General features: G+C 42.5%; 1 protein-coding gene across 1 annotated transcript in view; it reads left to right on the top strand.

Moving 5' to 3' along the window:
• The first annotated feature begins 3,870 nt into the window (after nt 1-3,870).
• Nucleotides 3,871-24,320, top strand: part of DDR2 (discoidin domain receptor tyrosine kinase 2) — a 162,002-nt gene continuing 141,552 nt past the window's right edge. The window contains exon 1 of the mRNA XM_089911949.1: nt 3,871-23,114. The gene's annotated coding sequence lies outside the window, so the exon portion shown is untranslated. The remainder of the gene's footprint in view (nt 23,115-24,320) is intronic.

Below are 24,320 nucleotides of genomic sequence, written 5' to 3'. Positions count from 1 at the left end.
CAGATTGCCTACCAAAGTACAAGCAGAGAAGAGTTGGGGATAGCTTAAGAGCCCAGAGGCAGGAAGTCTCTTTACGAGGAGGCCAACTCTCAGAGGTGGGTTAGGTCTTTTTTTGTGTGTGTGGTACACGGGCCTCTCACTGCTGTGGCCTCTCCCGTTGCGGAGCACAGGCTCCGGACGCGCAGGCTCAGCGGCCATGGCTCACGGGCCCAGCCGCTCCGCGGAGTGTGGGATCTTCCCGGACCGGGGCATGAACCCGTGTCCCCTGAATCGGCAGGCGGACTCTCAACCACTGCGCCACCAGGGAGGCCACGGTTAGGTCTTCTTAACCTCTCTTTTGCCATCTACCTTTCTCCACAGATCTCGTGAACTTAAGTCTCTGCTTACCCTGCATTTCCTGTACTCGCAGAGAATCAAGACCTCTAGGGCAGACCAAGCCTGTGCTTGGTAAAGAATGATCCAGGCTTGGAAGGGTTAATGCCAGGAGCCTTGATGGATGGGAAGGATTATTAGTTACTCTTTTTAAAGAGCCAAGGAAGGGTTCCTCCCTGTCACTTACACTCCCCTTTCACATGATCTCTCTTCATGGCCGTGGATAGGAGAAAAAAAAAAAAGAGGAAAATGAAAAACGTTTCAAAATAATTTAGAAAGTCCTCACAAACGCTTGTGTTTCCACTTAGCAGCATGGATTCAGGACAGACACAGACCCTCAGAGGGAGCAACCAACTGGGAATTGAGTGGAAAAAAATAGGAATCCTAGACTCTCAAACTATCCAGTTTTTTTTTTTTCTTTTTTTTTTTTTGGTGGGGGAGATAGTTCCAGAGCAGGGAGGATTAAATCAAATCTTTTAGGGGAAGGGCTCAGCTCTGGGCTTTCATGGATAAAACACTAAAGATCAGCTCCATGTGTGTGACCCAACTGTCCTGGAAGCGTCAATTGGAAAAGAATCCAAACCTTAAGTTGTGCTCATAGCTTCAGCTCAAGTAAGAAAAATGAGGTGGGGGTCACAGGGTGGGGACCAAGTCTTAGATGGAAGAAGGGGAGGGCTTGGGGATGGATGCAGTGGGGATAAGGCGGAAGGGAGCTGTGTCTTTAAGTCTGTCGTATGGTTATACATATTTTTTCTTCTATGAATGGGTTTTGCTGTAAATTATAGCTTTACCCGTGGTCCCTTGGGTCAAAAGAAATAGTCTCTAAACAGAAAACAGCTCTGATTGGTGACTTTCCTTCTTCCTTCCCCAACCCCCTTCCTAATTGAAACCAAATGTGCAATATATTGGATGCTGGGATCCCTGGCGCTTTCCCAGGAATCCTCAGAATGTGAGGTTTCTCTCAAAGGCATCTTGCATCAGCCTGTGGATGTATGCCTACCACCGGGCTCCTCCACCGGCAAAGTGGAAAAAGAAGAGTTTCACAACAGATTCTTCTTTTTGGGTTGGGGGAACGCAGTGGATTATAGCTCTGTTTTCTTCTTTCCCAAACTGTGCACTCCTGGATGAACGTAAGTTGTGTGTTTTGGGGCTTTTTTTCCCTTCATTTTTTGTTTTTCTTTCTTTTCCGAAAACGAAAGCTCTAAATATCCTTCTCCTGGTGTCTCAGGAAAAGTTTTAAAAAGGAGGCAGAAAGGGGTTTCAAGTCAGGCGAGGAAGGGAAGGGAATGGGGCACCCTAGGCACGAGACATCCAAGATTTCACGTTTGGGGGGGGCTGGATTTATGTTATGGAGAGAAGAATAAAGCACTGCTAACCAAAGAAGACTGAAGCATAATAAACGAATCCATCGCAGCTGCAAGATACAATAAACAACGTTCGCAGGGTTGAAACTGTTGGCAGGCAAGACAGGCCGATCGCAGAGCTGGTTAGGTTTTCGGCATTTAGTAGCGGCGTTCGAGGGTCCTGAGTTTGGGAGAGGACAGCTTTTTGTATTTTTGATTTTTCAGGGGAGTCGTTGACTTAATTGTGAGAAGGACAACTTCGGGTGACGGGTGCCTTCACCTTGAGGTTTGGGGTGGTTGGGGGTCTGGGTGGATGGGGCATTTTCCAGTTGGTGATGATCCTTATCTTCCCCATTTCGCTGGCCTGGGTGCCTTTCCCTTTGTTACAGAATGACTTGGGACTGTTTGCAGTTGGGACCTCTGAGTCCTGGCTGAGGTTCAAGAGTCCCATCCAAGGGGAAAGAGTATTTTTCCAAGTGGCTGAAACTCTCAGGCCAGCCATTTGAGGCGGGAGTTCGCAGTGTTCAAGCCAGGAGGGGTTCAGCACCATTTTGCTGACTGCTTGCCTTCTGCCTCCTTTCCCTGGAGGAACGACAGAGTCAGAGTCTGTGAAGAGCCTTAGAGATCTCTTCTGACCTCCTCATTTCACAGGCGGTGGAAGTGACAGAAGGGGGGTTGACACATTCAGGGTCAACACAGCACGTTAGCAGTGAAGTTGCAGATGAAATCCAAGTTCTCTTTACTGCCAATCAGTGCTCTTTCCATTCCATACCTCTATGTTCATGTTCATTTCTCTCGAGACTGAGGTGATAGAGGCAGTTTAATTAACAAGTCACCACAAGGACGTTAGTTATCAGCAAGAGAGCATGCTAATGGTGGTTCTTCAGCAGGTGGCATCTATGGTCATATTTAGTTGTGTGTCTGTGTGTAAAATAAAAAAAGCTAAGTGCTTGCTCTGCACCAGGCTCCATGCTCAGAGCTCTACATACATAATTTGATTGAATCCTCAGAGTTCCCGAGGCATTATTCCTATTTTATGAATAAGGGCATTAAAGCTTAGAGAAGAAGAATGTTTTGCTTAAGGAAGTACAGCTAGTAAGGTTGAGACTCATGCATGTCTGAGTCTAAACTCTGTGCTCTGAATCACTCTGCAATAACACTGCCCTCCCCCACTCCACACACACGTTTGACTACTTTCCGAGTCAAGTTCCACGTTTCCCTCGGTGACTGGTGACTAGGAGGTGAAGGTGTCAGGCTAGGGGAGCAGTGCAGATCCTCTCTTGAAGGCCACTTCCGCACTTGGATGGGTATTTATCTGGATACCGGAAAGGGGCTGCGGGTGGGCAGCTCTCTGCATTAATTCTGGGTGTTTGGTATATACTTACCTTTGTTCTGCAAAGAGCCTGGGATTTAGATTCCGAAGACCCAAGTTGAAGTTCTGGCTCTACCTTTTATTATTTGGCAAAGTTGTTTACCTTCCTGCACCTAGGCCTCTGTATTTATTACATGGTAAAAATAGCGATACTTTCAGTATTATTGTTGTTGTTGTTGTTTTTAAGAATTTTATTTATTTATTTATTCATTGGCTGCGTTGGGTCTTCGTTGCTGCGCGCGGGCTTTCTCTAGTTGTGGCAAGCAGGGGCCGCTCTTCATTGCAGTGTGCGGGCCTCTCACTATCACGGCCTCTCTTGTTGCGGAGCACAGGCTCCAGATGCGCAGGCTCAGTAGTTGTGGCTCACGGGCCCAGTTGCTCCGCAGCATGTGGGATCCTCCCAGACCAGGGCTCGAACCCGTGTCTCCTGCATTGGCAGGCGGATTCTTAACCACTGCACCACCATGGAAGCCCTATTCCCAGGTTTTCTATCTGAAACTTTCCTCTGGTGCCTGGCTTGGCCATGCTTCCTCACCCAGTGAGCTCAGTGGAAGCTGAAGGACACCATGGTGTTCAAGCTTCCCTTGCCTGGGTCTGTGCGGTCTCTGAACGAGAAAGGTTTAGTTAAGATCAGTCCACAAGTCTCTCCTCAAAGGAGATGGCTTTCGAGGAGCTTCATATCTAGTTGAGGGTAGATCCTTGACCCTGGACCTTCCTCGTGTTCCCTCCTCTGTGCCTGTCATCAGAAGGAATGCAGCTGCTTCTGGGGGTGGGGTTGGAGGCCCAGCAGGGGGTGGGGAGGCCCCTGCCTCTGCTTCTGCTTAAGATCTGTTTGCTTTATAAACACTAAAGGTAAGGGAAGTGGAGAAGGCGTTTCCAGATTCTTTTACTTAGAATACACGAGTTGTGACTCCCACAGTATCCATGTCTGTGACATATGCAAAAAATATATATCGGCCTCTTCCCCTGGCTCCTGGCACAGAGCTCCTGAAACCCTTGTAGTTTCCTAAGTGATAAGAGCACTCGAGCATCTTTTGTTCTAATATTTGGTCTCTGACTCCCATTCCTGACATAGAGCTCTTAAGTCCCTTGGAATTTCCTGGGTGAGAGGAGTGTCTTTTGTTCTAATGAGGTGATTTTGGGTGGGCTCCTGAATGGGGGCTTTGTCCCCAGAAAGACCAAGCCATGCTTAGAAGCTAGGAATTTTCAGCCCCACCTCTTCCTTCCAGGCAGGGAGGCAGGGCTAGAGACTGAGCTGGTGATTAATCGTGCCTACATGATGGACATCCCCAAAGTATCAAGTTTGAGGAGCTTCTGGGTTGGTGAACACATCCATGTGTTGCGAAACTAGTGCACTCCAACTCCACAGGGACAGAAGATCCTGTGCTGGGGACCCTTCCAGACTTTATATATCTCTTTGTCTGGCTGTTTATCTGTATCCTTTATTATATAATAAACTAGTACACATAAGTGTTTCCCTGAGTTTTGTGAGCTGGTCTAGCAAGTGATTGAATCCAAGACTGGGAGTAGGGGAGGGGTCATGAGAACCTCTGATTTGTAGCCAAGTTGGAAAGAAGTTGTGGGTAACTTGGGGACCTACTACTCGTAATTGGTGTCTGTGCTGCGGGGACGGTCTTGTGGGTCTGAGCCCTTAACCTGTGGGGTCTGCACTAGCTCCAGGCAGTGAATGTGTTAGTAGGGGAAAAAAGTGAGTTTTTCCTAGACGATGTCCAGGCACAGAGTGGGAGTGTCGTCCATAGGAGTCTCATCACCTCCTCACTCTCCCCTCGCCTCTCTGTTAACTCACTGTTTTCTTCCCTTCTTATATAGTCACATCCCAGACTTTGTCATATGAACTATCTATCACATGCAACAAATCTAGTTCAGACCTTTCCATATGATTACATTTTTAATAGACACACTAAAAAGTTAGAGGTTCCCCCCCTTATATTAATGTCACACCATTTAAAATTAGCATTAACTCTCAGGCACTTCTTCCCAAGTTTCTTTGTAAGGTCCACTTTCAGGCACTTTACATCACCCTCACCTCAAACACATGACTCAAACACACATCTCACGGGCATTCAGAAAGCTAACGCCCCTCTGAAAACGGACCTCCACAGACCTGCTGATGTCACGTGCCAGCTGGCATAGATGGTGACCTGCCCACAACTCAGACACGCTGGATTCTTTATGCCCCTTGCCCTGTTTGAAGCCGCGCAAGGTATGAGTTGACCCTCTCCTAACACTGACTACTCAGTCCAGATGTGTGTCCTACATCCCCAGGCCTCCCAGAGCTTCTCTGAAGTCAGCAACCATCCACAATGAGGGCTGCTCACCACTACGTTAGGAAGCTCGGGTAGACCTTAAGGATCAATTAAATTAGAGTATCTGAGGGTAGGGGTTGAAGTGAATACACTTCAGTATTTTGAAGTGTTCCCCATGTGATTCCAACCTGAACCTCTGCTGATAAATCTCCAAGTTTGTTGCCTCAGCCATTCCTCAGTGGGGAGTAAGGGCGCCCTTTATAGGACAACCCCACCCCTGTTGTCCTGTAAAGAATTTAACGGTCAGTGCCTCCCTCCTCTAGCTGGCTTCTTTGACCTTGGTCAGGACCACCTCATGGTGTCCACAACCTGCCTTTTCCCTGGACACTTGCCCAGGCCTCAGCCTCTTTCTGATGTGAAGTCAGACAGACCTGATTTCCACTCCCAGCTCTATACGCACTGGCTGTGTGACCTCAGGCAAGCCGCTTCAACTCTCTCAGTTTCCTACTCTGTAAAATAAGGATCGTAATTCCCATCTAACAGGTGTTACAGATACCTCTTGTGAGTACATAGCATAATATTTGGCATGTGGTTAATAAATGAAGTTGATGATTGCTTTTATTATTAATTTGGCACAGATGCTTTGGCTTGTTCAGCCACATAGCACCAGCCCAGCTATTTTTCCATATCCTTAGTCCAAAAACATTCTTCCAGGCAGCGATGTTCACCCACCAAAATCCCCTTCTACAAATAATGCTCCTCAAAGGACTTTTGCAGTGGAAAGGATATGGGTTTAAATTCTGGCTTTGCCACCACTTACTAGCCGTGTAACCTTGGACGAGATCTTGAACCTCTCCAGGTCTCATTTTTCTTATCTCATAGGTTTGGTATATGAAATAGGTGTCATTAGATATGCAAAGAGGCCAACATAGAGCCTCGTACGTAGTAGATGCTCTGAGTAAGTGAATGCTCACTCAGTGTCACTTCTCTTACTTTTTCTGGTGGAATCTTCAATGCTTTGTGGTTTAAAAGCCTGTCATGTGTGAACCATCGAGATTGTTATCTTGGATTGATCCCTTTCATTTGAACACTTTGGTTTGATCATGGATGCGATCTGTTGGAAATTTGCCCTCTTTGATTTGAAAAGACAGCTGTCCGTTCATCTCCTTGCCTCCACTCCCTCATCCATTCCCACCTCACTTTTACCCAACCTTTCTCTTAATGCTCAAAACACACTTGTGCATAATGCTGTCTTTACAGGGGAACTAAACACAAGAGTGGATTACTTGGCTAGGGGTCCGTACGACACCAGAAGAAAAAAAGGAGTTGGCAGTTTGGGGCAGGTAGGGAAGAAGGGATACTATATATTATATATTAGACAAGATAATCCTATTACAGTGGAAAGATTTAGAGGGCAGTATAAAACAGTATGGGTCACAATTGCTACTGCTGTTGTAACTAAATGTGAAATGCATTCAGGAAAGGGACAGATGAGTTAACAAAAGAGAAATACAGGTTTTGTGCTTCTGTAGAAGTCATCCAGCAACTAGCTCGTCCCACCAAGGCCTCCAAGTTGGAGGGACCACTGGGGGAAAATTGGTCTTGACTTATGTTCACCATTTTTTTCCTCTCCTACTCCTAATGCCCAAGTCTCTGCCCCTTTTCCCCATCTGGCTACATTTCTCAGTAGTTCCTAACCTGTTTCTCTCCCTGATTGTTCTGGAATCCCTTGGCAATTCAATTTTATTTTACTTGGCTTAAGTCTATTTAGCAAGGATTTATTGACTGCTTCCTAGTGTAAGGTACTCTGCTTAACATTTTCTAATAACAGTAGCTTAATAAAGGAACTGAGATGTCCAGATGCCTGCCCGGGGATATTCATCAAAACACCAATCACCTAATGGCTAAAGTGATGGTCTCTCTAAACTTTCTCCATCTCTTTAAATTTTATTTGCATGCATTTGGACCTGTTATGATTGAGCCTATGTTATTCAGATATGATTTGGCTGAAAATAATTCTCTTCTTATTTTAATTTTCTTTCTTATTTTTGCTTTCTGTCCTTCCTGTTGTGCATGGAACTATTTGATGTTTCCAAGTTCTGTAATTCTCCAAGCAATGGAGATCCCAGCCTTTGACAAGTTGTATACTTATTAAATGGAATCTCACTTTGGTCTCTAAGCACCGAGAAAGGTTAGGTTTGAGCCAGCCCAAGTATCACTGAGGCCTGGAAGAGCAGTGAAAAGGCAGAAGGGTTTTAAGTGGTGTTTAGACTTACTTTGAAACTCCTGGGTTCAGCTAGGCTTCTCCAGGAGATTGGCATTTTCTATAATGGATTCACTCATTCAACTGTCTTGTGGCTTGTGTTTTGTGCCTAGCGAGACCCCAAAGAAATGTTTGAGGAGTCCCTTGTACCTACTGGTCAGAGGTTAATGCTGTGTGCTACGTGGTGTGGGTTTATAAGAATAGAACCTTGTGTGCAAAAGGTAGTGAGGAGAATATGCAGTAAGTTTTGGTCTCAGCACCATCATTTTCTAGATTTTTTACCTCAAAGAAGTCTTTTACCTTCAGTGGTCCTCAATTTCCTCATCTGTTTCCCTCATGTACTTTTTTATTCTTTTGCGGTACGTGGGCCTCTCACCATTGCGTCCTCTCCCGTTGCGGAGCACAGGTTCCGGACGCGCAGGCTCAGCGGCCACGGCTCACAGGCCCAGCCGCTCTGCGGCATGTGGGATCTTCCCGGACCGGGGCACGAACCCGCGTCCCCTGCATCGGCAGGTGGACTCTCAACCACTGCACCACCAGGGACGCCCCCTCATGTACTTTTATATCCTTTTTTTATGTTCAGAAAAGGTAATGTGTCAGAAACTTTGTAAAGGAGAAAGCACTGTGCCTATGAAGATGGTAGGTGGGGATGCCCTTTTGAACGCATTTCATAGATAGCTAATCCAGCAAAATTTACTGTGCGCAAGGTTGCCTTGGAAGTGCTCATGCGAGCTATACCAACAACATGCCTTGCAGGACTGTAACTTCCCGGAAGCATATAAAACTTAGACGAGTGGTGAAGGTTACAAAGGCTGTTGGGGCTTGTCCTTTAGGATGTACTCTCTTGAGATTCGGGGGAACAAGTTGATCTAGATGAGACAGTAGTGGGAGTTAAATTCACTCAAGAGTAGCTAATCGTTCCTCAGGCGGATGTAGTTCTAATTCTAGAATGTGTACACTATATAGATTTTAAAAATTGAGATAACAATGTGAAAATAATATCAAAGGGAATTAAAAATAAATCCTAATCCCCCCCAAAATCCCTGCAAGTTATTTTGTGAATACTGACAAACTGATTCTAAAGTTTATATGGAGAGGCAAAAGACTCAGAATAGCCAACACAATATTGGAGGAGAAGAACAAAGTCAGAGGACAGAAATTACTTGATTTTAAGACTACTGTAAAGTTACAGTAATTAAGACAGTGTGGTATTGCTGAAAGAATAGATAAATAGATCAACAGAACAGAATAGAGAGCCCAGAAATAGATCTACGTAAATATAGTCAACTGATCTCTGTCAAAGAAGCAAAGGCAATACAATGGAGCAAAGATAGTCTTTTCGCCAAATGGTGCTGGAATAACTGGACATCCACATGCAAAAAAAACCAAATCTAGACTCAGACCTTACATTCTTCACAAGAATGACCTCAAAATAGATCATGGGCCTAAATGTAAAATGCAAAATCAGGAAACTCCTAGAAGATAACATAGGAGAAAGCCTAGGTGGCCTTGGGTATGGTGATGACTTTTCGACACCAAACGCACAATCCTTGAAAGAAAAAATTGATAAAGTGGACTATGTTAAAATTAAAAAGTTTTGCTCTGTGAAAACTAGTATCAAGACAATGAGACTACAAGCCATAGACTGGGAGAAAATATTTGCAAAAGACACATCTGATAGAGGACTGTCACCCAAAATATATAAGGAACACTTAAAATTCAACAGTAAGAAAATGAATAGCTTGATTAAAAACTGGGCAAAAGATCTGAACAGACAGCTCACCAAAGAAGATATACAGGTGGCAAGTAAACATGAAACAATGTTCAACATTATGTGTCATTTGGGAATTTCAAATTAAAACAACAATGAATTACTACTACCTACCTGTTAGAATGGTCAAAATCCAGAACACTGACTATACCAAATGCTGGTGCTGATATAGAGCAATAATAACTCTCATTCATTGCTGGTGGAAATGCAAAATTGTACAGCCACTTTGAAAGATAGTTTGGCAGTTTTTTATAGAACTCAACATATTCTTATGCATGATCAAGAAATCGTGCTTCCTGGTATTTACCCAAACAAATTGACAACTTACGTTCCCACAGAAACCTACGTACAGATGTTTATAGCAATTTTACTCATAACTTCAAGACCTGGAAGCAACGAAGATGTCCTTCAGTAGGTGAATGGATAAATAAACTGTGGTACATCCAGACAATGGAGTATTATTTAGCACTAAAAAGAAATTAGCTATTAAGTCATGAAAAGACAAGAAGGAACCTTAAATGCACATTGCTAAGTGAAAGAAGCCAATCTGTAAAGGCTACATACTATATGATTCTAACTATATGACATTCTGGAAAAGCTAACCTATGGAGACAGTAAAAAGATTAGTGGTTGCAAGAGGTTACAGGGGAGGTGGGGATGAATAGGCAGAGCCCAGCGGGTTTTTAGGGCAATGAAACTATTCTGTTGGTGGTGGATACCTGCCATAAAATTTTCCAAATCCATAGAATGTATAATACCAAGAGTGAACCCTCAAGTAAACTATGGACGTTGGGTGATAATAATGTGTCAGTGTAAGTTCATCAATTGTAACACATGTACCACTGTGGTGAGGGATGTTGATATTGGGGGAGGTTGTGAGTGTACGTGTGGAGATATATGTGAACTCTCTACTTTCTGCTCAATTTTTCTGTGAACTGAAAACTGCTCTAAAAAATGTCCCAAATTCCCAAAACTTTGATTTTATCTTGGCTATTTCTTTCTTATTTGATGTCAGACCTTGTAATATAGTTATATAATAGACTCCTAATTATTAATTTTGTTTTTCAGTTAAGTATTGCCAGTTTATCCTAAACTTTAATAATATTATTTAATCTAATGGAAGCAGAAACTTAAAATTATCGAGAAAGACCAATTCAACAGGTTAATAGCAGGTATTTGGGAAATCTCTTTGTCACATCATTCAAATTAGAATAACTTATCACTTGAAAGAATATTCATTGAAATTGTTTTAACTAATGCCACATACAAACATTCTCACTTAAAATCATGGTATGTGGAAAGAGTGATGGGCCAGGAGTTAACAGGGTGAGATTTAAATTTTAACTTTGCCACCTACTAGCAGCTGAACTTTGTGCAACTATATTTTTTAACCCAATTGCACTTCAATTTTCTCATCTGTAAAGGGCAATATAAAATTTCTACATTTTCTAGTTCAATTATGCTAATAACTGCCTATACCAGCACCCATACCCCCATATTCACTTTCATAGTTAAGTGTTGAATCATTCGTCTCCACTTCAGTTTTCACTCCCCGCCCCCGCCCCCGCCCCCCCCCCATACTGTAAGTATTCTCCTTTCTCCTCTCATGTTAGCCAAATACCACCGTTCCTTAAAGATTAGCTTAAGTTTCCGACCCTCTGGCCAACTCAGATCTTACTTCTTGGCATCCCTAGTTCTTTTGGTCAATATCACCTAGTCTAGTAAAGGTCATGTCTTAGGTGATCTCTATAACTCATCTTAGAACATAACCCATAAATATTTACTGAGTTCTCAAGATATAGTATGTTAGAGACTTATTACATGCCTCGCATAGTAATTACTTGTTGCCAGAAAAATTCGTAGAGGGGAGTAATTGAAGCCTCACGTACTATACTTTTTGTGGATTTAACAGGGCTCAAAAATTTTCTATTACTTGGTTATTCTGTAAGATTGGAATCTCAAGAGAGCCAGGTCATGGAGAGATGGTGTAAGCACTAGGTTTGCTATCAGAAGCACTGGGTTCAGATCGTGCTATTTTTAGTTGTGAAAATTGCAGGCAGTAATGTCTTCATGAGTACAAATGTGGAGGAATAGATAAGCTCACATATGAATACTTGGTGTGTACTGGGTATAAAATGCACACAGGGCTATTTTTCTTTAAGCAATAAATAGAAAATGGTTATTCCCAGAGGGTGATGATTGTCATTCTAGGTTTTAGGATACAGCTGCAGATTTGGTTTTTCCTGGTTTGACCATGGGCAGAGCTGGTGTCTTTCTCCTCGTCATGCTTCTTTCCTTATAGGTGTGTCCAGACCTCTGATAATAGAAGTGCTTACCTTTCACTCTTCCCTCTCACACTGAGTGGTCTCTCTTCCCTGAGACCACTTTCATTAAAAAAAAAAAAATTCTCATTTGATCATTCAGTGTGATGTAAAGAGTAAATTAACTGCTACTTAATATCATGTTTGGAGGTAAAGATTTTTCTAAGGCCTTTGTTCAGTCATTCATTAGCAAAGGGGTGTCAAGCTTCGATGTCAAGCTAGGATGTAAATTCTAGACTTATGTGGATCCCTCGAGGGAGTGTGAAAAGTTACTTTCTAATCCTTTTGCTGTATTTTTGGTGTCGGACTTGGCCTTTGCAGGGCAAAAGTTGATTGAAGCTCTTCCCATTATTTCTCCTTCACAGCTGTGATGTTTACTTACATCTTTCATTTTCATGACTTAGTGTGCTAACTTCTTGCCCTCTCCTAGATCCACAGGCACCCCACACCCTCTATAAAAAGGGGGCTGTGCCGTGCCTTTTGCTCAGTTGTAGGAAGTTCCCCTTCTAGGCTCCCGGGTGCTCACTTTCATTTCCCAACTGATCAAGTATTGCCAACATTTACAAAACATATTCTGTCAAAGACCTCAGGCTGTCTAATGTTATCCCATATATATATGTAAACTTCAGTGACTGCATTTCCTGATGATCCTACAAGTACCTTCTTGCCTTGGGCATAAGTAATCTGGAAGAAAAAAAAAGGAGCATTGCTTTAAATAGGGCAGAAGTTCTAATTTCCAGCCCTAATTTACTAAGTAGTACGGATATTGAAATGAATTTCCAGTTTTTTAGATCTAAGTCCTTATTTGTGTTGGGTAGATTAGGGCAAAGAGAAGCCTGGTGAAGAAGTTCTTGGGCAGTTAAATAGTAAGAAAAGAGTGTGACACATAAAAAATGGCTGCATATTTGTTATCAGCAGACTGGATGCAACAAATGAGCCTTGGTTTCAAGTGAAATGATGCAAGTAAGGACCCTGAATTCACTTACAATGTTGCTTTACACGAAGGTCTTTAAGGCACTAGCAGGGACACCTCCAATTTCTTTTGGAAAAAAATTGAAATTGGGTGTTCCAAAAAAGTTATTGAAACAGTCATAATAAAAAAATAGGAACTTTACTGAATACTCTTATAGTTAATGCTACATTTAGCATTATTTTTTATAACAAAGTACTTGGTGAGGTTGCTATAATGTTTTCAGCGCTTGGAGCCTCTAACGGTCTGAATCCAGCCCTTTGTAGGAACAGAAGCTATTGTCATCCACAACTTATTCCTAAATGTACTCAGTCACCATTCCTCAGAGCTACTGGGAAAAGTACTATGATGCTCTTCAAAAATACGTTCAAGGGCTTCCCTGCTGGCGCAATGGTTGAGAGTCCGCCTGCCGATGCAGGGGCCATGGGTTCGTGCCCCGGTCCGGGAAGATCCCACATGCCGCGGAGCGGCTGGGCCCGTGAGCCATGGCCGCTGAGCCTGCGTGTCCGGAGCCTGTGCTCCACAACGGGAGAGGCCACAACAGTGAGAGGCCCGCGTACCGCAAAAAAAAACAAAAAACGTTTAAGTCCATCCTTACCGTGAGGATGTTATTATGGTTACCACTGCATGATTCAGTAATTGGTATTGGGGAAAAATACCCACCCCACTGATCATGAGGTGTTAAAATACTTTCTCGTGAATAAAGGAAGGTTAGGTGAGAGTGGTGACAAAGCATTGGGATATTTAGGCCCATGTCATTTCCTTTCATCACAGCTCAATAATCTCCCCCCCATCACCAACCACACTTCTTAAGGCCAAGCAAATGGCTTCAAGTGTAAGGTAAATGCTGTTCCACATTCAAAGAAGTACTATCTTCCGCACCCCCACTCTCCCCAACATAGTAGCTTTGCTGCTGCTGACGTAGGGTCCACTGGGAAGATAGACAGCTGCTGAGGCTGTAGGAAACTGATATCTTGTAGCGATGGTTTTAGTCATGGGTTTCTAAATGAGCAGGTTCTCTACTGCTTCCCTTGGTGAAAAGGTAGGACAGTCTTTTTCAAGAGAGACAGAATAGACTCAGCGCTCTAAAAAACTTCCCTTAGGATTATCTAATTTGGTATTACTCAAACCTGAACAATATATGGACCAATTTTATAGGGAAATTTTTTTCAGCTCCTTAGGATGATGGCTTGTTTGGACACTATTAAAACATGTACAAACATAAAGCTAGGTATACACCTAAATGAGGTTCCTGGACCCAATTTCCACATGCGTGTTGCGTGTGTGTGTGTGTGTGTGTTCCCACACAACACCGAACAGTTCTCTGGACACCACCTGGGTGTCCTACAATTCAAATGAATTCTGACACTACCCAGAGATAGCATCAGATTCCCCAGGTTAAGGGTTCAGTCCTACAAGACTGCCCCCACCCCTTTACTACACCTCAGTTCAGAGGCCGTTTGCAGGCTCAGGCTGCTATACCTGTGCTTCTGATCGACTGGCTACAAATCAGAGACTCCCAAGACCCCCTCCTTGGGCTCACAGAACTCAGAGAAACATTTTATTTGCTAGATGACAGGTTTATCATAAAAGGATTTAACTCAGGGACAGCCAGATGATGAGATGCATAGGGCAAGGTATGGGGAAAGGGAGAGGAGCTTTTGTGCCCTTACTAGGCACCATTCTCCCCAAATCTCCGTGTATTCTTCAACTTGGAATCTCTCTGAACCCTGTCCTTTTGAGTTTTTATGGAGGCCTCATTACACAGGCATGACTGATTAAATCATTGGCCCTTGGCGATTGATTCAACCTCCAGCCCCTCTTCTCCCTGGAGCTTGGTGGAGTGGGACTGAAAGTTCCAACCCTCTAATCACAAGGTTGGTTTCCCTGGCAACCAGCTCCCATCCTTAGGTGGGGTCCTAGAATCACTTCATTAACCTAACAAAAGGCCTTTATGGCTCTTGTCACTTAGGAAATTCCAAGGGGTTTGGGAGCTCTGTGAGCCTGCATCTGTGGATGAAGTCCAAATATATATGAGAAATATATTTTGGTCCTCTGAATGACCAGATATTTATTTATTTATTTTTAACATCTTTATTGGAGTATAATTGCTTTACAATGGTGTGTTAGTTTCCGCTTTATAACAAAGTGAATCAGTTACACTATATATTTCTTATAAATCACAATATCACAACATCTCTTATGCTTTAGTGCTTGTGCAACTATAAATCCAAAGCAGATTTATAAGTGAAATCAAATATAGTTATAAACTCAACAAAACATTATTTTAATGCGTGAGATGATTTGGTTTGTTGAAACTAACCACTAGTGTGGAGGTTAAAGAGAGTGGACACATGTGGCCCCAGGGCCTGGTCTATATTTAATTTGGGTCTGTTGTTTAAGCAATTAATACTCATGCAGAAAATGCCTGTTGGAGTGAGTTAAACAGATAGCTATTAATAGCCTTAAGGGTTTATGCGTTGAGGGGGTGGGAATCAGACCTCATACTTACTTAACCAAAGCTCCGCTGGTAGGCAATAGTCAAATGTTAGTTTTAACTTGGTATCATTAGATAATTTGTTAAACTGTCTATTCACTTGAAGATAAGGTTAGCATGGGGGTGATAATGAAGTAGCTACACAATGGGTATCTAATCTAATTACTAATAGAATTAGTGACAGAACCACTGTGCTTTGTGTGTTTATGCCTTATAGATTTCTGCCTATAAACTGATAGGCTTCGGTATATAGTCAGAGTCTGCATGACACAGCTGCTTGCTGCATGAACACGGCACTGACCACAATGGCTGAGCGGATTAAACTGCCCTGTACCACCCAATGACTCAACTCTCCCACGGGCCCGTTTCCTCTGTTTCTAGCTTTGACTTGCTCCGGCTTTCATTTGGCATTTGGACAATTGTAAACACAAAGAAAAGGCAGGCCCTGAAATCGCATGGCAGTGCTTGGTTACCATTAGTATGAAAAGTTCCAAATTATAGAATCAAAGGTATAAACTTTAAAAAATTCTAGAAATGTTGAGGACTGAAAGAATACATTTACACTTGGAGATACTCTGTTTTAAAACTAAATTCCAGCTACTATTTTTTTCAGGAAAACCTTTCTGATCTGCCCTTGTTTCTTTAAATTTCATTAATAATCAAAAATGTCTAGGGAATTCCCTGGTGGTTCAGTGGTTAGGACTCAGAGCTTTCACTGCTGGGGCCTGGGTTCAATCCCTGGTCAAGGGAACTAAGATCCTGTAAGCCAAAAAAAAAAAAAAAAAAAAGAAAAAAACATCCATTTGTAAATTTATATATATAATAAAACCTATCATGACAACGTAGTGATGAGTGCTTATTGTGTACCAAGATTTATGTTAAGCACTTTATATACTTGATCTCATTGAAACCTTATAATAATTGTGTGAAGTGGGTATTTTTCTTATGTTATATATGAGAACACATGACACTAAGACAGGATCACTTGCATAGTGAATAAGTAGCAGAATAAGAATTTGAACCTAGGTCTTTCTCACTGCAACACCTAACTCTTTACCACTGCTTCGTTACTCTCCTTGAGCCTGTGTCATACCTTGTGGATATCTCTTTTTTTGCAAGTAGACGCCACTGTTTTATAATCTTCTTCTTATATGCCTGTCCTTCCATGGAACCAGTGAGTCTCAAACTTCAGTATACATCAGGATCACCTGGAGTTCTTTTTAAAAATGCAGATCCCAGGGCTTCCCTGGTGGCGCGGTGGTTGAGAGTCCGCCTGCCGATGCAGGGGACGCGGGTTCGTGCCCCGGCCCGGGAGGATCCCACATGCCACGGAGCAGCTGTGCCCGTGGGCCATGGCCCCTGGGCCTGTGCTTCGGGAGCCTGTGCTCCGCGACAGGAGAGGCCACAGCAGTGAGAGGCCCATGTACCGCAAAAAACAAACAAACAAACAAAAATGCAGATCCCAGGCTCCATCTCAGACTTGGTTAAATTAGAAATTTTCTGTCCACCAGAGAGCCTGTGTCTTTTTAACAACCTCCCTTGGGTGATTCTGTTGCAGGTGTTCCTCTGCCTGCATTTAGAGTAAAACTGCATTTGACTGTCGGTGCCTCGAGGACCATGATTGTTTTTTATCCACCCTTGTAGCTCAAGGATTCACTCAGTAAATGTTTGTCAAATAGTTCAAAGAATGAATGAAGGAAGGAACAGTTGTCAGTAGAGGATATGTTCTTGGAAAGAACATTCTTTTGGCTAGACCCGTGGAGAATTTAGAGATACATGTTTAAATATCACTTAACGTACTCAATCTAGGCTCTGTCTCCTGGAGGCCAAGCACTGCAGGGAAACTATGAGAAGGAGCAAGAAAGCACAGCTCTGTCTGTAAAAAAAAGAATGAAAACTCGCTAGCTGCCCCAGGATGGGGTAAAATCAATCTTCTTCCCCTTTCCTAAAACTAAGATCAATTGAACTAAAAAGGTAGAAATGCCTTTGAGGCGCAGAAAGGGGTTAGTTTTCCTAGTGTTTTGTAGGCATGAAATTTTCTGCTTAACTCTTTGTTCCGAGGTCAATAAAGGATTTATTCCTTTATGCAGCAAAAAGCTTGTTTTGTTTTGTTTTTTGAGCATTTACTAAGTGCCTTGACTGTCATAAGGCACAGTCATTTCCTGAGTTTGTTATCAGTTAGAAAATTCAGGAAATGGTAAAGGAAACGTGGGGCTAGTTGCTCAGTGTCTGCAAGCACAGGAGTGCAGGGAAGGGGTTGTATTGTCAGGGGACTTGAGCTGGATGCTGGAAGTGGAGTAAGAATTGGATGGAATTAGATAGGCAGGAAGCAAAGAGCAGGAAGAACAGAGGCTTGGTAGTCAGACTGCTTATGACCCGCCGGCTCTGAACAGTGAGGATGTGAGCCTGGGGTGGTGGAAATTTGCACTGGAGAGCATGGAGAAATAGCCTTGTATAGATGTGTTTTATTACATTAAGGAGAGCTGTGGATGTCGTGGAGTTTTGAACTTTTCCTTTATCTTAAAACAGGTGCAGTGCTGTTTTAAGAAGATTAATGTGACGGCAGCATGTCAGGGAAGTTGCAGGGGAGAAGGAGTTAGGTCGGGGAGACTCACCCAAAGGCTGCTGTCAGTCCTCCAGATGTGAAGTGACAGGGTTTCGACCAGGGTGGTGGAAGGAGCAAGGACAAGCTAGAGCCGCTGTGGATGTAACTTGAAGGACACTGATGAGAGAGTATTGCTACTAATGGTGGGGCTAGAGGCAGGGTGAAACCCGCACGCTAGCTGATGTGGAGTGTTTGAGAACCTGGAAAGCCATTTTCCCACAAGAAGTCAAGGTTGGAGATGATTTCCACTTCAACTGCCTTAAGCTTATAACCAGGATCCTGAGTCAAAACTTCTCAAGTAGCTGTTTCGCCCTTTGATGTTGGCAGGGCAGATGGCTCTGGATGAGACTGGGGCTCTTTGTTGTTTCCCTTTCCTTCTCTGTCTCTCATTGCTACCCCACCCGGTTCACACAGGGAGGACCTCAGTATTGGCACTTCTTCTTGGGACCTAACAAAGGAAATCTTGCTAACTGGGCAAAGGTGGTGCTTCCCAAATTACAATCCTTGGAAACCAGTGGGTTTTTAAATGGAGAACGATAGGGCCAGGGCCAGGGCTAGAGTTCTGTGGCCAAATAAGTTTTTGGGAAGTATTCTTAGAGAATTGAGCAGGTTTCTTTACTGCAAGGACTTCCCAAGGTCTTTAACGTGGTAATAAGCATTTTGACCGTCGAAGAGAGGTATAGCTTATAGCACTCCACAAACTTTTTGGACCATGGAGCTCGTTTTTTAAAGAAGCATCTTGAGGGGAGAGGGCTACCTAGCATAATTTCAAGAAATTAAAGACACGAAACATTGTCTTAAAAATAAGTCTCTTGCACTAAAGGTTGGTAGTGTAATGGAAAGAAAAAAAGAGTTTGGAATTTTAGTCTGGGGTCTACTGCTAACTGGTCATCTGGTCATTGAACTTCTCTGGCTCTGTTTGCACAGGGGCTATACTAATACTAGATGAATTCTTAAGTTCTTTCAACTCCGAAAGTCTGTGGTCATGTGCATATTCAGAAGAGGAAAATAATCTGATTTTTCTACTCTGTAATAACGCCGGTGGCGGAGACAGTGGTAAGGAAAGTGAGGGCAGAGGGACAGTGACAACAAGATGAGTAAGATGTGGTTTGAACCCCTGAGCTGATTATATGGTTGGGCAGGGTCACAGTGCTGAACTGATGGAGCAGAGGTAAATGAAGCTTCTGGTTTGCTCTCAGGCTTCTCTGAATCCAAGCATGTCATACGGTGCACATGCCAGTATCCAGTTGCTAAGGCAAGACTAATTCCCAAGTCACTTCATTTGTCTAGTCTCAGTTTTGCTGATAAGCAGCTGTGAGGCCTTGGATAAATCAGTTAACTGTCTGGGCCTGAGTCTTCTTTATCTGTAAACTGAGGGAGCTGGGTTAGATCAGGGAGTGCTGATGTTTTGTGAGGAGGAACTGTTTTTAAGTTGTCTTGAGTCTCACCCAGAGGGTAGTAGGGGAAGCAGAGACGTTCTTCCACCAGTCAGTGCAGATAGGCCCCAGGGTTCTGTCTTTAGTTTTCTTCTTTTCCTTCTTCCCAGATCATCTCATCTTCTCAGACTTTAATTATTGCTTTTATGGACTTGATGTTCAGATATGAATCCATAACACCAAACTCTCTCCTTTTTATGGCCGAGTAGTATTCCATTTTGTGTGTGTGTGTGTGTGTGTGTGTGTGTGTGTGTATTCTTTATCCATTCATCTATTGATGGAACCAAACTCTCTCTTGAAGGCCAGACTCAGATTTCTACTCCTCTGCTCGATGTATTAATGTTTCCACGGAGAGGAAACCAAATTCTTTATGTTCAAAACCAAACTCACAATCATCCTTTGTGAACCAATTCCTCTTCCAGTTTTCCCAGGTTTTGTTAATACATAGTGACGTGCTCCTGGTCACTTGCAGGTTGGAAACGCAGGCTTCCTTGACTCCTTCCTTCTTCCCTGCTGTAGCTAGTCGCTGAGCGATCCAGTCCTCTCCACCTGATTATTATCATACCTCCACGTTATTTCTTTTCCCTTCCTGATGTCATTGTTCTAGGTCAGGCTCCCATTGGTCACTCTGCCCCTCTCTCTCCTCTAAAGCATCCCACATGCCAGGTTAAGCCTTATAGAGCCTCACTCACCCCGTCATTCCTCTTCCAAAGCTTTTCCTGGGTTGCCTGTTCTCACCTCTTGCCGGTATCCATAGCCTCAACCATCTTCCAGTCTAGCTTCAATTACTGAGCTTTTCCTGTCCTCCAGCCACTATTTATTGATATCCTCATTCCATAACTTGCCTATTCAAATTGTTCCCTTTTCTTAGACTTTTATATTTACTTTTTCTGACAAAATCCCAGTTATATTTCAAGAGTCCACTTAAAAGATGCCTTCTCCCTCCTTCAAGTCTTCCCTGAACATTTCACTGGCTTGATTTCTCCTTCTTTTAGTATCTTATTCTTTTCTATCTTATTATCTCACCAACCCAAATATATATATTATGTATATATATATATATAAAATATATATATAGTAGTTATATCTATTATATCTTATAATATCCACTATATCTTCTTCTTCAAGGACAAGGAACATGTTTTCTTCATCTTTAACACTTATAGTACTTGATGTATACTAGGAGCTAGAAATATTATTGGCTAAATTAATATTAAATTATTAATCTATTTTTTAAAATAATCTATAAATTGAAACAACCTATTAATCTTAATAATTGATCTAATCGAATGCAAATAAAATAAGATAATCTACAAATCCAAAACTAATAAAATATTGGTTTTGGTGTCCTGCCATTCTACTTTGCATCTAGTTGAGGTATGATTTTCTGAAGGATTTTGATTTTTTACACTATTGGGTTAGTAAATCCTTAACTTACAGTTAAGGATAATTTCTCCCTCTGTGAGACCATTTCTGTGAAGCTGCCGGCCTTGCTATGTCATGACAGGGCTGGTTTCCTTTCTAGTTGGTGGTTAAAAATTTGAGCTTTGGAATATAGGACAAACCTGGTTTTGAGTTCCCACCCTGCCCTTGTTAGCTGTGTTACCTTGGGGAATTTACCTAATGTCTCCAGACCTTAGTTTCTTCATCTGTAAGTGGAGGTCATAATAATTCTGTCTGTAATTATTGTAAGTGCTGCTTCTACTCCTGGGAATTGTTCAGAAGTAAATCTCTGCTCATCCTCACCTGAGGGACTCCCCAAAACCTGATGGATTTTCTGTAGCTTCTGTGGACCTACAAGTGCAAACCACACTGGCCTATATAATTTCAGAGACAGGTGGAAAAGTTGAAACAGAAATGCCGGAAATGTTGGTGCCAGTTTTCCTGGCCTAGTGAGGAGGAAAGCAGACCTGTGTCTCTCATTTTGAATCAGACAGATGACAAACATCTCACAAGAGGAAAAAAAAATCTCCATCATCTTCTCTTGTCCCAGTCTTTTATAACTCCAGACTTCCTAAAAGACTAGATTATTGGGGTTCCCTGAAAAGCCAGCTCAGTCCATGACATAAGATCAGTCTCACACATTATTTCTGCTCATAGAACAATAAAGGGAGAGGGCTAGCAGTTACTGAGCATTGAGCACCTACTATGTGGCAGGCACATTTAATAGAGAATTACAATTATTCTTCTTCATAACTATGTGAGATAGTTATCATTATCTCCATTTTACAAGTAAGTAGAAGCTAAGTAACTCCCAAGATTATACAGCTAGTAAATCTCAGAGTGAGGAAATGAACGCAGGTAGTCTGCATACATTTTAGCATTTGAAGCCTGCAATGTAATTAGACCAAATTAGCCATATGAGGCGAGGGTTTCCTTTAGGTGACAGGTTTTCTATGTCAGGGAAATTGTGTTCTAACAGGGCTAACCTTTGCGACCTTAGTACCACAGGGAAATAGTTTTCAGAAACACTGTTTGGGGACCCTTGGACCCTGATCCTGCTTTCTTCCCCCGTGATGATGTGGCACTGATGATGGTGTGTTTCAAAAGAGGTTGATGTTTGTAAACATTCTGGTACAAACAGGCACAGAGATATCAGTACAAGTTTTTCTGGAACACTGAGGTAAGCCCCAAGTATAAAAGGACAGTAGTATTGCCAAAGTTGGGATATTTTCTCAAATTTTGAAGACTTCAGCTACATGCCTTGTTAGGGAACTAGAAGTCAGAGGAAGGCTGTACTAATATATGTGACATTCATTCTTGTTCCATGTGGCCACTTTATTTGCATTAAGTTCTAAATCCTTCACTGAAGAAATTGGCAACTTATGGTAGCCGTTCAGGAACCCACTTGGACTCTGTGGCACTATGTAGAGTTATATATCATTGTATCCATTGAGTGGGATACTATAGACCTGTGAAAAGGAATGATGTAACTACATATGCTGAAATGCAACTGCCCCCAACATGTATAACAGAAAACCCAAGGTGAAATATATGGGATGCTAATACTTGATTTTTTTAAATTAAAAAAATCCTATCCATCCATATATTTTTATGTATGTTTAGGATAGTTCTAGAAGACTACTCAGGTAACTGCTAACTATAGCTGCATCTGAGGAAAGGGACTGATAGTCCGACGTGGAAGCGTGACTTCTTTTGACCATATGGAGCACTGGTTCCTGTGTACTCGGGGGATCCCTGCGAGTTCTTGAGACCCTTTCAGGGGGTCCACAGGATAAAAACTGTTTTCATAATAACACTAGGATGTTTTTGCTTTTTTCACTCTCATTCTCCCACAAGTATATGGTGGAATTTTCCAGAGGTTAAATGACTTGTGCTATTACTGCAACAAATTGAATCCAGAAGCAGATAGAATCTGTTTGATTAAGCCAGATATCAAAGAGATTTTTAAAAATGTAAAACAGTGTCACTCTTCTCACTAAATGTTTTATGAAAAATTTTTATTAAAAATTCTTATTTGTGTTAACATGGAATTATTATTTTAATGAATTAATAAGTAATAAATTAAAAATTCAGTTTTTTAATTTCTAAATTGATAAATATCAATAGCATAACCCCCATAAACAAAAACTCTTTGAGGATTTCTCAAATTCCTTCAGTGCCAGGGGTCCTTGGGAGGCTTCTGTTTGATAGTGGTGGGCAGAAATGTCAAACAGGAAAGAAAACGTGAATGAAGAAAAAGTCTGTAATAAAACATTGCTTTCTGATTTTTTTCCCCCTCTGTAAAGGGAGATCTACGACTAGTCGGGGGTTCAATGCTCTAGAAAGCGCTGAGACTTGTGACTTGAAGCAAAGAAGCTACGATAATTGAAGCGAAGCAGAGGCCAGCTGTTCCTGAGGATCCTGCCCTTCAGAGGATGTTCTGCACCCATTGATGTAAGTAGGGCAGTCACTGAAGCTGGGTCACCACAGGAGATTGGGGGTGACAGTGTGGCTCCCCTTGAGCCCCTCACTTACCCTGGTAGGTGTCATGGGGAAAGGTGAGCCTCGGGTTCTGTCCCAGAGCTGATATCAAATGAAAAGATCATGGATTTGATTGTACAGGGAACCTGATACTGAATGTCTGTTTCCTCTTTGTACTTCATTGATCCAGTTGTAGCCAGCCCAGATTAGAGGCCCATCCTGGGGTGTCCTGTGTCCCCAGCTCCGAGTGACCCAGGATCTCTAGGTCTTCCCTGTCCCTATAAGACCCACTGGAATCTCTGGAGTTCCTAGATCAATCTGGGCCTCTTCTAATAGAAAAGATCATTTATAAATTTTTAAATAAATTGCCCTCTTCCAGCAATAATTTGAGGTGGTTTAGAGAAAAATAATACTTAACAGAACTACCAAAATCAGGGTAAGAGAAGCAGAGCCCTGAAATAAGTTTTGGGAGAGTTAAATGCACAAGAAAACCTAGCCCAGGGATGCTTATTGCAGTTAAGTGTACTACTTAGGTCTGGGACCCAAGGCAGAAAGAGGAACGTGATACCCTGCAGAGCTTTCATGAGGAAACCAAAAACGTTTGCACAGGTCTAGGTGGTCTGCTGTAGGTGAATTTTGGTCTAAATGGGACTTCTCAGTTCATTCTTTAGGAGACTCAAATCCCATCAACAAAACTAGAACTGTAGCAATTTCATGTGTCTGAGACCTTCTCAGTCTGGAGCTTATTGAAGGCAGAAACCATACCTCCTTCATGCCTGCATCCCTGGCATCTAGCATGGGGTCTGGCATGTGGAAGATGCTCATTGAGGACTCAGTGCCTTGATTTAGACTTACATCGCTCACAGCTTCTGTAATACTTGTTAAGTCAATGCGCAGTTGAGTAAATAATGTGGACCATCTTTGGGATGAAGGATGAGGATAGGAGGGTAAAGTAGTATTTCCTCACATTCCCCAGGAGATTTCTTCTCACTATCAAATGCTCCTGGGGTTATATACTCCTTTCTGTTTATTATCTAGGTCATCCTACCCACCCTCCCTCCGCATTACTCCTTAGCTTCCTTGTGGTGATAAAATATCTTGGGTCCCTTTATTCCCATAGATTGCCTTGAAACTAATTTCCTCCCTCCCTCCCTTCCTTCCAGTAGACTCTTGATACTG

Source organism: Delphinapterus leucas, chromosome 1 (genome assembly GCF_059928025.1).
Source record: "Delphinapterus leucas isolate spDelLeu-1000000601 "Yukka" chromosome 1, BTC_Dleu_Yukka2, whole genome shotgun sequence".
Taxonomy (NCBI): domain Eukaryota; kingdom Metazoa; phylum Chordata; class Mammalia; order Artiodactyla; family Monodontidae; genus Delphinapterus; species Delphinapterus leucas.
Note: the sequence above shows the minus strand (reverse complement) of the source record. Positions and strands in the feature narration are given on the sequence as shown.